Source organism: Acomys minous (assembly GCF_964271855.1).
Source record: "Acomys minous genome assembly, chromosome: 2".
Classification (NCBI taxonomy): domain Eukaryota; kingdom Metazoa; phylum Chordata; class Mammalia; order Rodentia; family Muridae; genus Acomys; species Acomys minous.
This window is the reverse complement of record NC_140484.1, coordinates 82,797,320-82,812,685: the sequence shown is the minus strand read 5'-3', so window position 1 is coordinate 82,812,685 and position 15,366 is coordinate 82,797,320.

The window sequence follows — 15,366 nt, the reverse complement described above, 5'->3', positions numbered from 1 at the left end:
ACTCAAGAAATTAAACACCCGCAAACCAAATAACCCAACTGAGAAATGGGGCTCAGAACTAAACAAAGAATTCTCAGCAGAGGAATATGGAATGGTTGAGAAACACTTAAAAGAAACATTCAATGTCTTTAGTCATCAAATCAAAATGACTCTGAGATTCCATCTTATATTCATCAGAATGGCTAAGATTAAAAAAATTCAAATGACACATCATGCTTCCGAGGATGTGAAGAGGAACCCTCCTTCATTGCTGGTGGGTATGCAAATTTGTACAACCACTTCGGAAATCTATATAGCCCTTTCTTAGAAAAATGGGAACAGGGGTTCCTCAAGACCCAGCTATTCCATTCCTTGGAATATACCCAGAAAATGCTCCACCACACACCAGGGACATATGCTCAATGATGCTCACAGCAGCCTTATTCATAATAGCCAGAAGCTGGAAACAGTCTAAGTGTCGCTCAGTAGAAGACTGGATAAAGAAACTGGTACATTTACACTATGGACTACTACTCAGCTATTAAAAACAAAGGGCACGTCCCATGAAAGTCTTCACTTTCCAGGAAAGTAGTACAGAGGGGAAGACTTCCTATTGGGACTTTAGATGAGAGAACCATGGGAGAATGGGGAAATAGAAGGATCCAGAGGGTCCCAGAAACTTACAAGAAAAACATTATGAAAGGCAGATATGGGCCCAGGGGTCCTGCTCAAACTATGGCACCAACCAATGACTATATGTTTAGTAAACTTCGACCCCCTAACCATATCTATCCAATGGACAGGACATTCTCCACAGCTAAGTGAAGAGTGGGGTCTGACTTTCACAGGAACTCTGGTGCCTCATATTTAACCACATCCCCTGGATGGGGAGGCCTGGTGGCACTCAGAGGAAGGATAGCAGGCTACCAAGAAGAGACTTGATACAGTATGAGCATATAGAAGGGGAGGATGTCGCCCTCAGTCACAGCATAGGGGAGGGGAGTTGGGGGAAAAGTGGGAAGGAGAGAGGAATGGGATGATACATGATACAAGGGAGGGAATAACAATTGAGATGTAATATGAATAAAGTAATAAAATATTTTTAAAATATACACAAGAAACTGAAGAATTCCAATCTTATAATGCAGTAAGACAATGACCTTGGAAAGTCTAAAAAAGAACATAGAACAGTTTCTTGACCCTTTATGCAGGGATTTGAAAGATCTTTTTACAGGAATAGCCTATAATTATCTACATATCAGATATTTATGTATCTTAAAAGGTTATAACCTTGAAAGAAAAATGAGAATCATTAGCTCATGCTATTTAGGCTGATGGAGACAGATTTAAAGATAGATATGTTTGGCCTCCTTGTGTTTATGAGCATTATTAGGGGAGTTTTTGTTTGTTTTGCTTTTGTTTTTGTAAGCTGTGTAATACAAGGGACTGTTATGTTCTGTGATGGTGTGTCATCTTGTGGTCAAGAAAGGTCCCATTCTCTACACTTAGGTATCTTGATGTGGAAAAAGCTTCGGTTCATTAGTCATCATTTATTTTGGGCTGTTAAAGATGATTCAGGACATGCAGGTTGATTGTCATTGCCTCCTGAATGATTGTTGGGTGTATGCTCAGTTTTCTTAACAATTATATTTTATTACAGACTTATTAACCAAGAATACCTCAATTATAACCTAACCTAAACAAAAGGAAAAGGAGAATAAAGAACACAATAACAAGTTGCTTTAATGCTTCTACCTTTTCTTGTGTTTGGGGCCACTGATTAATCCAAACAGGCTCCTCATTTATCTGGGAAATTTTATCTGGATATAATTCAATATTCCTTCTATGTTTTCCTTCTACCTTTATAGTTATTAAAGGTTTTTGTTTATTTGTACAATTTCCTTTAAAGGCCTAAACATAATTTTTCCTTACCAACTGTACTCCGTCATAAAAAAAGAGCAGATAATTTTTGTTTACTGTAAAATTTAACTCTGTGCTTCCTGGTGTTGCTCTTGGCAGATCTAAGATGTTCAATTCAAGAGTGAGAGGATTCAAGTTACTTTGTTTCTCCTCTTTATACTCTCTTTTTATTTCAGGGCTGAGAGCTTGCCCCTCATCCCATTTGTGTTTCCCTAACTGTAAGGAGGGTTCCATCTTTGCAAAGCGGGTTTCACTCAGGTTTCCAATACTTTCCTTTATTACACAGAGGACATAACCCCAGAGACTTGTTTTTCTTATAGGATGTCTGCTTTCACTTGGTGCAATCATGACTAATGTGCCCCTGTGACCACAAGAGACGCATGAAATTTGTTATGTTACCTCCTTTTAAGTTCTGAAGTCATGAAAATGTTTCCCTTATAAAGCTACAGCATAGGCTATACCCTGGAACCAATGCTGGCTGAGGAATAATCTTGCACAGTCTCTGTTTTTGTTTTTGTTGTTGTTCTGATTAGTTCTTGGCAGAGAGCATTGGCATTTTCCCATGCAAGTTTTTTTTAATAAAGGACAATACAACTAGTAACAGCGAACCCCTACTCTGGTCTAGCCAATGGACAGGACATCCTCCACAGTTATGTGGAGAGCAGGGACTAACTTTGACATGAGCTCTGGTGGCCCATATCTGACAACCTCGCTTTGGTGGGGAGCCCTGGTGGCACTCAAATAAAGAATAGGCAGACCACCAAGATGAGACTTGTTAGCCTGTGACCACAAAGTGGGGGAGGAGAGCCCACTTGGACATGGACCTAAGGGAGGGTAATAGGATGGGAGTGGAAGGACAGGAGGAATGGGAGGATATGAGTGATGGGATGACAGTTGAGTTGTAATCTGAATAAATTAATAATAAAAAAACTTATCAGATCTCTCAGAGCGAGGAAGCATCCTATCTAGTGTGTCTTCTAGCAACAACAACAACAAAAATCATAATATGCTGCCAAACTCTTTTCTGAGGCTTTAATACCTCAGTCTTCTAACATATGACTCAATACTGCCATGAGCATAACCCTGTTAGACTGTGAATGCCCCATAATTCTTACCTACTCAACCCCTTAGCTCAGCCTTTCCGTTGCTGAGGAGTCAGCAGCAGTCTTAGGCAAGGTCCTTATCTTTGCCTGAAAACATATTTAAGAAGAGGAGAGAAAGATTTCCTTACTTCTAGTTCCACAATCAGGCACCACTTGCTGCAGACCATCTCAGTTGTGTATAGGTCCTTGGGAACAGTGGTTCTCCAAGTGTCCATGGACAAGAGATAGGCGAGTGACAGAGACAAACTCAGGGGAAGTTTGAGTCTGAGTGTATATTGGAGACAAGCAAGCCAGGTGTTCTCCTGAAACGGGGGGTGTTCTCTCATGGTTACATTATTTTTCCATACAATTCAAAAATATAGGATGCAGTGTAATGATGTTGTCATCAGTCTTGAACAATCATTCATAAGTCATTAGATTGGTATCAGTGCATATGCCCTCTTTATCAAAGGACAATGCTCTCTCATGCCAAACATCTGTGAGTCAGAAAAGCTTTTCTTATTAGCTCTTCTGCCACTATCTGGAGTTTTCTTAAGCATCTTATTTGTAAGTCATAATATAAAGTCTTCACTGGTGACTAATTTTCAGCCATGTTTTTACTGACAAGTGGAACGGAATTTAGTCATAAACTTGACTGAATGACCCTTGGCTGCAGTTTCAAGTCAAGGGTCACCTAGCAACACAGTTATGTCTGAAAAGTTCTTTGTTAAGAAAAATAAAAACAAAGGCTGAATGTTCCAAAATGAGAAGAAGGAAGAGGGGGGCTGCAATTAGTTATTCCTGCCAGGGACATCATACCCATTTCCAGGAGATGCTCCCTATGGTAGAGGTCATTGCCTCAGGCTCTATAGTAATGTTTGTCACAGACACCCCACTGGAGGGGTTGTGACACTGTTCCTAGTATATATTTGTCTCAGCAGAGTTTCATTTGACTGAAAGACTCCATCCAGAGATCACCTTGAGACTGCACAATAGCTTCGTGGAAGCTAATGTAAACCAGTCCAACTGATGTGACTTCTCTCTGTCTTTTCAACTGGAAGAGTTAACCACATGGTTTTGATAAATGTCACATTGCCCAGCCTTTTGCCAGCATTTCAGCCTTCCTGGGCCCCAATAAAAATCTCCTAATGTCAGCTGCATTTAGATACAGAAAAAAGTACATTGTCCATTGTCCCACCTAATAGCCAGAAATGTTATGTCAAAAGGAGCTCCCAGACAATAAAGACAATTGGTTAGCTGTAATGACAATTGACATACAAAAAATGGGCACAAAAATGTGCCAACTATGTCCCTGAGAACTCAAATCTACCCTGATTCTATGAGGGGGTCAAAGGATAGGGCTATATGCATATGTAGTCTATATGCAGACTACAATATAAAACAATACTGTTGATTGTATATACTACAATAAAACAATCCATTTAAACATGTTAGCTACAGTGACCTCCCCTTACTACCTGGTGCCCTCAAAAGGCATTGACTTGCTTGTGTCTCGGACTAACATCTTGTATCAGTCCCCTTAAGATTTTGAGTCAATGATTTGATTATAGAAATAACTCAAGGATGGAATGCTGAGACCTGCTCTTTTGGTATAACTATAGGCATTTTGTTTCAGGTCTACCAGTCACATCAACTTAGCTTGCTGCTGACAAAATAAAGAGCTGTGCAGTGTCAGGTTGACCATAAAGTACGTTTATGTTCAATGAGAAACTCTGTGATTTTGTTGTTCCTGGAAATTCTCCCACATAAAAACAGATAGCCCCAGCTTCTAGGCACACTTTCAAAGACAACTAGAACTGCTTGTCTAGTTAACAGAAATAAAGTGAGTCAGAGTTGACCACCCTTTTCCATTGTCCACTCCCTATGCCCTCTTTTTTTTTCATTTTTTCTCCTTTATTAATTTATTCTTGCTACATCTCAATGGTTATCCCATCCCTTGTATCCTCCCATTCTCCCTCCCTCCCATTTTCCCCTTATTCCCCTCCCCTATGACTGTTCCTGAGGGGGATTTCCTCCCCCTCTATATGATCATAGGGTATCAAGTCTCTTCTTGGTAACTTGCTGTCCTTCCTCTGAGTGCCACCAGGTCTCCCCCTCCAGGGGACATGGTCAAAGGTGAGGCACCAGAGTATGTGAGAAAGTAATATCCCACTCTCCACTCTACTGTGGAGAGTGTTCTGTCCATTGGCTAGATCTGGGTAGGGGTTTAAGGTTTACCGCCTGTATTGTCCTTGGCTGGTGCCTTAGTTTGAGCGGGACCCCTGGGCCCAAAAGTGGGACTCTAGATGAGAGAATCATGGGAGAATGGCAAAGTAGAAGAATCTAGAGGGTCCTAGAAGCCTATGCCCTCTTAACTAATTGAAGTTTTTGACTTTGAAATTTAACTCTGAGCAGCACTCGAGATTTCCGTTTAGCTTGCACATCTGGACTATATCCTTCATCCCAGTCAGTATTGTGCTGTGTGTCCAATAAACCACCCATATTTGCTTGAAATCATTGTCTGAGTGGTTTATGTGGCTTTCCATGAACATCCACAATGTTCATGCACTGACAGTGGGTATTTATATTGATACAAACATGTTGAAAACTGGTAATTCCTGTTTATGTGGAACACACAGAAACCTTCATGAAAAGAATCTTATGTTTATTGTTTGAGAATTCTATATATGATAGTATGTATACTGATCAAACAAATCCTTTCCCACACCACCAATTTATTAGCTTTGTTCCTACCTTTTCTTTATATTTAATATTCTCTTCTTTGTAATATATTGAGTTATGGGAGTACCAAACTACTTTCTTCTATTAGATTTAAATGCAACTCCACAAAATGGGACTGGTGCTTCAACCCTGAAAAAAGGCAACAATGACAACATAGTGGCTTCTAAGTAGTGGGAATAAGCTCATACTATTATTTTACTAAATTCACACAGTAATAAATAGATCCATAATTTCCCTCTTCATGCTCATAGATCAGTGATTCTCCTTTCCAGAGAAGCATGTCTTTACTGTAGATGGTGATTGACAGGGAGCCTCATAACTGCAAAACATGTAAGCAAAAAAAAAATCCCACTTTTATGTTATGTTTTAAAACAAATTTCTACTGTTATTATTACAGATAAACTCCAAAGTTTATATGCTGTGTCTTAGTTAGGGATCTATTCCTCTGAAATGTCACCATGACCATGAAAATTCTTTTCCATGACAACTTTTTAAAAAGATTTTTTATTTCTTCAATTTTTATTTTCAGGAGTGACAGAAATAAAAGATATAATTGAATACCATCATTTTTGTCATTATGGAAATGGCTTTCAGAGAAAACTGGTCAGATGAATATTATTGCTTCTTGTAGCACCTGCACTACTAGTCTAGGCTATGGCGAGGGTCTGCGGATTGAAAAGACGACACAACAGTGGGTCATTCGGCTAAGAGAACGCCATGTTTTTGAAGTAACAGAACTTCTTATATAGGGGAGGAACCAGCAATGGAAAAACACAGAGCAGCACTGTGGAAAGTCCCCAAGAGGAAGCAAATAAAGGGCCAAATCATGGGACTCAAAACAATGAAATGAAGGCAACCAGTGGAGCACAATATTTCAACCGCAGACAAAAACAAGAAATGATAAAACAAGTAAAGGTCAGTACCAGCAAAGTTGCAGTTTCCCAAAATTCCCCCTTCTGTAAATAAAATGAACTCCTGTCCTAGGTCATCCAGGATGTCAATGTATGTCTTACCTGTCATGGAAGAGCCCATGTATATCATGAAATTTCTATCTTAGGTTGATCAGACATCCCCCCCAGATCTTAGTTGTCATTGAAGACTCATTTATCCAGATTTTGGGAGTGAGACTGTCCATAGCAAGGGACAAGACTGCTGGCTTTAGCCTAAATTGGTGAGCAGCATGTTGTGTGTGTAGTTGACATAGAAGCATAAGGGAGAAACCTTCTATGCCACAAGCCATAATACCAATGGCTAAGGTTCCACTCCACTCCTTCACCAGGTTGCCAAAAGTCTGCAATCCTTGCAAAAATGTGTCTCCCATAATAGGGGGGATCCGAGTCTTGTTAATTTTGATAATTTGGGTAGCCAATTGTCCTGTATAATTTGTAAAATTTACATTCCAAGGTCCGGCCAATATTGATTGAGTGTGTGAAGGTGATGGGAAGTGTGAGTGGCTGGAACAGGGGTGACATGAGTATGGGAGTACACAGGGGAACAAGTAGCCATGTGCATGTCCCACAGCGTGTCAAACTGCTCCTGCAACAATGCAGTTTGCTGATTCAAATTCAAAATGCCATACTGTATCACAGAATTCAAATAATTCTGAGTAGCCAAAGAATTGGGAGCTTCCCTTGACAACTTACCCACAGTGTTGACAACGGTTACTGATTGAGAAATGGCAAACCCTGCCACTGTGCCAGCAGCTGCAGCCAATGAAATGACAAGGACAATAGCTGCGGTGATACCAAAGTCTTATTTCAAGGTAAAGGCTCAATCCCAGGGACTCAAACAACAACAGCTGTTTCTTCATTAGTCCAACAGTGCGGAGATGGCATGTCTTCTGGGAGCAATTCTCTGTGAATCCTCTGGTATCACTGCCTCTCCATGCTCAAGTTGGTACTCATCTTTTGTGGCCATACTGTGAATTCCCACTGGCATGAGTAGGGGCATTTTTTTCACCAATGCCCATATATTCTCCTGTAGGCTGAAAACGGGAAGCACCCACAGGATGCACAAAATGTTCAGGCACCCAAATAAGCAATTCCTTTGGAAATATGCAAGCAGACCCTTGGGCCCAGACCAACATAGGGTCTGGGCCACTCCATTTTCCAGTGGCTAGATCTTTCCATCAGGCCATGCCTTTGTGTTGTACAGGGGCCCTCCAACGCCTATCAGCAGCAGAATGACCTGATGGATCAACAGCCAAAAAATTCAAGATATACAGAATATGGGCTAAATAAGAATATGGGGGAGGAAAGGTGCTCCCCTTTCTTTATTTTAACTAGATAGTCCTTAAGAGTACAATGAGCTCTTTCCACATAGGGCTTGGCCTTGTGGATTGTAGGGAATTCCAGTATTAAAAATCATGTCATATTGAGATGTAACAAGAATAAATTAATAAAAAAAGAAAGAAAAAAATCATGTCATAATTATTACAAAAGGCTTGGAATCCTGAACTGGTATACGCAGGTCCATTATCTGTTTTATACAGTTTTGAAACACCCATGTAGGCAAATGTTTGTAGACAATGAGCCTTACATCCTTCAACTTTTTTTCCCGAATGGGCAGAAGCATAGGAAAAGGTATCAGTAGAACTATGTACATATTGAAGCTTCCCAAAACTAGGAATATGGGTAACATCCATTTGCCAAATGTGACTGGGCATAAGACCTTTTGGATTAATTCCTGTTTGAGGAGAGGGTAGAAACTCTGCACAGGAGGGGAAATTTTTAACAATTTGAATGGTTTAGTCTCTAGTAATGGAAGTATGGAAATTTTAGGAACCAGCATTTAAATGGAAGCCAGAATGTAAGATACATGCCTTATGAAAATTATTTTCTAAAGAATCGTCTGCAGCAAGACTTATGGTCACTCATGCATATGCATCACCTAGATTATCTCTATCACTCAAGGGTCCAGGAAGATTAGTATGGGCCTTGAGGTAGCCAAGAAACAAATGACCAAATGAGCCACTGAAGGTGTAACAAACTATCATGTACTGTGGAAGAGAGGCTATATAGGCTGCAGTTTCCAAAAGAGGAACAATTTGGGTAACATATTCACTATCTGAATAAATATTTAAAGGCACAGGAGGAAAAAGTTGAAAGGCGGTAATTACAGCAATTAATTCTGAAACTTGGGCAAAGTGATAGGGTGATCTGTACCCATTTAACTATAGACCTGGACACAATCACAGCAAGACCTTTAGAGGTGCCATCAGTAAAAACCATTTGAGCTCCAGGAATGGAGGAATGGTACACAACCCAAGGAAAAATAATAGGATGAAGTTTTTAAAAACCAACCAACTTAGTAGGAGGATAATGAGTATCAAAATTGCAGGTCGTAGAGGATAAAAATATGGCCCAATCATCATTAGAATTCTGCAGCCATGTCAATTGTGAAGCAGTCAGGGGTGAAATAATCAAATCCGGTTCCTTGCCAAAAGTTTGGAGGCTAATCTTTATGGCTTTAAACAAGAGTAAAATAATAGCCTGAGGGTAAGAGAGTACCACTTTAGCCAGTGAGGCTTGAGTGTGGACTCATAAAATAGGCCCAATTTCCCCCCCCCAAAAAAACCCTTTAGTTGCTTCAAATATAATTTTAATCTCTTCCATGCTATTTTCATCAATTAACCCAGGAATCACCTGTACCCCTCTCATGACAGCACTGCTTCTTCCAAGTAACAGTCGAAGGTTCCTTAAGGTAGGTGCCCCCAAGACTCCCATACTTATAGCCAGGGATCCCATTTGAGGAGTTAGTATGACTCAGGAGGAGGCACAGAGGTCAAATCCTGCTTTTCCTGGGGTGCCTCAGACGACGTCTTGGATAGAAAGAGATTTCTTTGCAGGACATACTGGATAGAAGGGGTGATTGTTTGAACATTCTCTTGGGCAGGCGTCTTCAAGGCTCTGTACACCTGTCTCTGCAGGGCCCGGAGTGGGCCCTGGTTCCCGTTTCCCTGCAGGGAATTTCCCTGGACATCTGTCTTGGATCTACATTCATTGCTCCAGTGATTCCCTCTACAGTATTTGAGGCAAATCAGGATTGAAGGCGAGAGGACATGTTAATTCCTTTTCCTTTATTTTACGTTTTTTTAAGTACTTTCCTTAACACTGCTATCTCCCGGAACACAATCTCCTCCTCATCCTCAGAGGATGAGGATGCGGCATTGGTGGACTGATCTGAAGGGTCTGCAGACTCTGCAGACTTCATGGATAGTATGGATTCTTGTTCCTGGACTTCATTCAAAACAGCTTCAGCCTCCCCCTCACTAACCTCCAGAGAGAAAAGGTAGCTATAGGAATCATCTGTAGGCCTTCCTTATGTAAGGTCTTTTGAAAATCTGACTTTACCTGGTCCCAGTCTGAAAGATTTAGGCCCCCAGAGACTAAAAGCCACTGGCTGCTCTGTACCACAGTTTGGATAAAATCTCTTGCCATCCTTTACTTAATTCCAGTACCTTGTTCCTTAAGCAGTTTCACCAGTTGCCCCACCAGAACGGTGGAAAAACTGAGCTTGCGGCCCCCATTCAAATACACCCATGTCTTACCTCCGAGAGCACTGGCCAGCTACTCCAGGCGATCACTCAGACCTGCCCTGCTTTCCGTTTCTTGGTGGAACCTCCACTTGTAGGGCCCAAGCTACTAGTCTAGGCTGTGGTGAGGGCCTGCAGATTGAAAAGATGACACATTCTAAGTGAATGACATTTCTTGGAAGTAACAGAGCTGCTTATATAGGGGAGGAACCAGAAATGGAAAAACAACTAACAGCACTGTGGAAAGTCCCCAAGAGGAAGAAATCCAGTGGCCAAATCATGAGACTCAAAACAAGGAAATGAAGGCAACTAGTGGAGCACAATGTTTCAACCACAGACAAAAACAAGTAATGACAAAAAACAAGTAAAGGTCAGTACCAGCACAGCTTCTCAATTTTCAACTGGTCAGTTGCCATTGAAAAACAGACAAGCCCAGAGAATCTGTCCAGAATGTTCAAGATATAATATATTATACAACATGCTTGTTCTTAGGGAGAACACCTAGATCATAATTATGTGTATTTCTTAATCTCATCATTCAATACAAGCACAAAGGCACAGCCCACATGTCTGAGAACACTGGACCACTTGTCCTTGAAAAAAGCCTTACCTCCTTCATCATGAGTGATCTTCAGCCAGCAGTCAAGCTTGTCTGTAGAAATAATATCTGTTCCTTTGCATCTTGACTGCATCATTGTGAATTGTGTCAAAAGGATAGGAAGTCAGGCCAGCGGCATCAGGGACAGAGTATGCAATCATACAGCTGATGAAGACATGTGTATTCTTGGTATATGGAACAATTCCCTTTGTAGCAACTCCTTTAAAGAAAAACATTTAATTGGGACTGGCTAACAGTTTCAGAGGCTTAGTCCATTATCATCATGGCAAGGCCCACATAAAATGCCCCAATATATATTCTACCATTCCAAATGGGATCATAGTGAAAATAATACTGGACCACAACAATACCAAAAACAAGGTGGCCATACTCCACACCCTCTGTCTGATGTCCAAAACATCTTCAGACCTTCAACTCTTTTCATCTTTGTTGACTGAACACACTTTTGTCTTTACTATCAGAAGCACTCCTTGGCAGGTGTATTAAGCCTATGGCATCTTTAACATCTTGTGATCTCCAAAGCATCCAGACTTCATCTTTGAAAAGTCACACAATTCCATTTCTGTAGGGACACCTTTGACATATTCCTGGCCTCAACAGCTTTTCTTCAGTTGGGAAGGTAGATTCTCTAACCCAGTTCTTCTATGATTGATTTTAAAACCAGAGCCACATGGCCAAAACTCTCAAGTCTGCTGTATGCTGGGACTGAAACATGGAACCCTTGTCCAATTGCATCATCACCAGCTTTCTGTTTTCCATGGTTTATGTCAATACTTTAGCTTGGCTGACCTTCAACTAAATCTATAGATCAGGCTGACCTGGAACTCAGAGATTTTCATGCATTTTTCTCTTCAGTGTGAGGATTAAAACCTTATACCACCACATCTGGATGTAAACTCTTTTTTAATTCCTTTTAGTAAGATGGAGGCTTATCTGCATGCCATCTTTCCCTGAGACACCACTTTCTTGATTCCACTTAACATCTTTAATTTGCTTATGTTCTTTAAAACAAGATTTAGCTCCATTCCATTAACTGGTGAGACTTTTCTCCTCAACCCATATATTTTTCCTTGTTTGGCTTCATCCTTTTTGACAAAATGCTCTTCATATGAGTAAACACTAGTAACCAAACCATAAAGTTTATACTAGGCTATTTTGAGATTTCCTTTGCCAATTCAATTAATCTAAAAATCTTCACTTTAACCTTAAGCAGACTCTTAGAACTTGGACAATAAGCAGCCATATTCTTCACTAAAATATCACAAGAAGGATCTCTAGAGAACATAGTTAAATTTTCTCCTCTAAAATCTCTTTGAGCCAGGCTTCCTCAGTTCAAATTACAATCAGCACCACTGTCTTCCATAATTCTACTATGATGCCCCATTAAGCCTTACTTAAAGCATTCCACTCATTTTCTAATCCAAAGTTCCAAAGTCCTTTTATACTTCAATGCCCTAGTCCCTATCACAAAACTCTGTTTTAGTTAGGGTTTTATTGCTGTGAAAAGACACCATGAGTTTCACAGCTCTTATAAAATAAAACATCCAACTGGGGCTAGTTTACAGTTTCAAATGTTTACTCCATGATCATCATGGCATAATAAGCACAGTGGCACGGTGGTAGACATGGTGATGGAAAAAGAGCTCAGAGTTCTTCAACTTGACTCACAGGCCTCAGGGAGTGATTGTAACATACTGGCCAGACTTGAGCTTTTAAGACCTCAAAGCTCATCTGCAATGAGACACTTCCTTCAACAAGGACACATCTATACCAACAAGGACACACTTCCTAATATTTCCACTCCAAACAGAACATCCATTCACAGGAGTCAATGGGGGACTTTCTATTCAAACCACAACATTTTGTAATAGACCTAATGCTTGCAAATATGAGGCCATCCAACATAGATTAACAATAGAAAGCTCATGTTATTGTTTCATGTTCATAGAATAGAATCATATTCAATCCCTCTCCCAAGCCTCCTTTCTTTTTCTTCAGAAGAAGGGTATATTCTCTTATTGAGGCTAGAAGAGGCAGCTCAGTTAAGGAAAAAGTGTTCTAAAGGCAGGCAAGAGTCAGAGGCAGCTCTGCTCTCTCTTTTTGTGGTACTATATGAAGATCAATTTCCACAACTGTTGCATATGTTCATAAGGCCTAGGTCAGTACCATGTATGCTCCCTGGTTGGCAGTTCAGTCTCTGTGAGTCCCTATGGCCTAGCTTACTTGAGTCTATGGGTTTTCTTGTGGTATTTTGGTCCGTCTGCTTCTTCTGATTCTTCTCCTCTTCTTCTACAATATGCCTACAGAATTAAGCTCTACCTAGTACTTGGTTATGGGTCTCTGTATGTGTTTCCATATGTGGCTGGATGAAGCCACTCTAATGGTAGTTATGTTAGGCTATTGTCTGGAAGTAAAGCAGAATATCATTAACAGTGTCAAAGGTGGGCTCCTTCTCATGCCATTGTCATATTTCCTGAGAATATCATACTCATTGTGAGAGGATCATGGAAGATGTCAGTACAAGCAATGATCCAAGAAGACATAAGAATAAAAACAACCAGGTATAAATTTTGTGAATCAGACTTTTCATGGTCTAATGCCAGGTGGTACCTTGTAGAATATTTAATATGCAGTACAACATGGGGAAAATTTTCCATGCAAAAATCAGCCTAATTAGTCCAATTGTAGATACACAAAAAAGTTTGAGGTGTGACTGTAGAGAAACTCCCATACAAATGCACATGGCCATGGGAGTGGGTTTTGTAGCTAAATGCTCTAGAGTCTAGGCTACTCTCTGACTGCTATCATACAGATCAGTAGACCTTAACATATATGTGACATCTTCCAAATGGATGTGCATGGGAAGAGTATTTAAAGTAATCATTCTGAGAGGCAAGGTCTGCCTCTATGGCAAAAATAGGGTAAGGCCTGCCTTCACAGACCGCACAGTGGTCACCAGGTCCTTAACATGATCCAATCTCAGCTTTCTGCATGGAATGCAGTTTTTGACTTTTATATCCTTCACTGAAAAGACACCTCTGCCTAATTAATTTTACTGGCACTCTTAGTGCTTTCCTGCGTGGACCTCTGTGCCTTCATCACTCTTCTATATTAATTTTCCAAAAACTCGTACCTGTAATAATACCTTATTATGCTTGCACATGAGCAACTCACCTCAGTGTTATGTTGTCTCCAGGAGCAATCTGGCATGAAGCCACCTGGTACAGTGCATCATTTGTGAATGATGGAGGCTTCTTTCTTCATTCCCTCTCACAACCTATCAGTGTTCTCTATTTTCACTTAGAATGTTTTTAGCTGAAGTGTACACTAGTGGTAGAACACAGGACAAGGAAGAGCATAATTTTCCTTCATAAGACAAAACTGTATTTCCTGTCTTCTGCTCAACTTCCATTTTCTTTTGGCTTATTTAACCAATATTTCTTTGCAAAGATCAAACAAAAAGTATTCTCTTCTTGCAAATTGTTCTAGTGAATTATAGATTCAAGGTTTTCTGGGAATTGAGTCACTTTCCTTTGCCTCTTTAGTACTAATATTAGTGGAGTGCATCACTTGCCATTAATTTTTAGTCCAGGGTTTTTTCTGTTACTGGTACCTCCCCCACCCCACCTCTACCCTCTCTCTTTCTCTCTCCCTCCCTCCCTCTCTCTCTCTCTCTCTCTCTCTATATATATATATATATATATATATATATATATATATATATATAGTAATTCTGCTATGCTAAGAGCTATAACAAGTAAGCTAAAACTAATGTTGCTTAGTATAAATTATACTTCTCTATGTTTTTTGTTAACTTAAAACTCTCGCATGGGTATAATAAGTGCAAAGAAATATATTTTTGTTCTGTTTGCTAAATCATGAATGGTTTTCATTTTTTAATAATAAGATGAATACACATTGTTCAGTTGAATTGAAGTATTTTAAAAATTAGAAGATAGTATGTCCTTATGTGATATTTCATAGATACAATGACTTGATTTGTGAGAGAGAGGTACAGGAAAATTGTTCTAGAAATAAGGCTGTGTTCAAGGAGTCTCTCGTTTTCAGGAAGATATCTGTAATTTTTCCCTGAATATCTTTTAAATCACATTTCTAATTAATTCTTCATCAGCTGTAAAGAAACAAGTCATTTATTTCTTTTCATTTTTATTCTTTTTTTATTTGATTTTGCTTTATGATCTTTTTAAATAGAGTCTTGGATGTCCTGAAACTTGCTACACAAACCACAGTGGCCTTCAATTCACAGAGAACCACCGACCCATGCCCCCTTGGTACTAATATTAAAGGATTGCACCACCACACTTGCCATTAATTTTTAGTTCAGGTTATGACATCATGTTTTTTCTTTTACTGATATATATATTGTTAATTCTACTCTGCTAAATACTATAACATGGGACAGCAGTAAGATATAAAATAATAATTAAATTGATTTCTGGAGAAAGAACACAAAGAAAGTTGAAGTACAT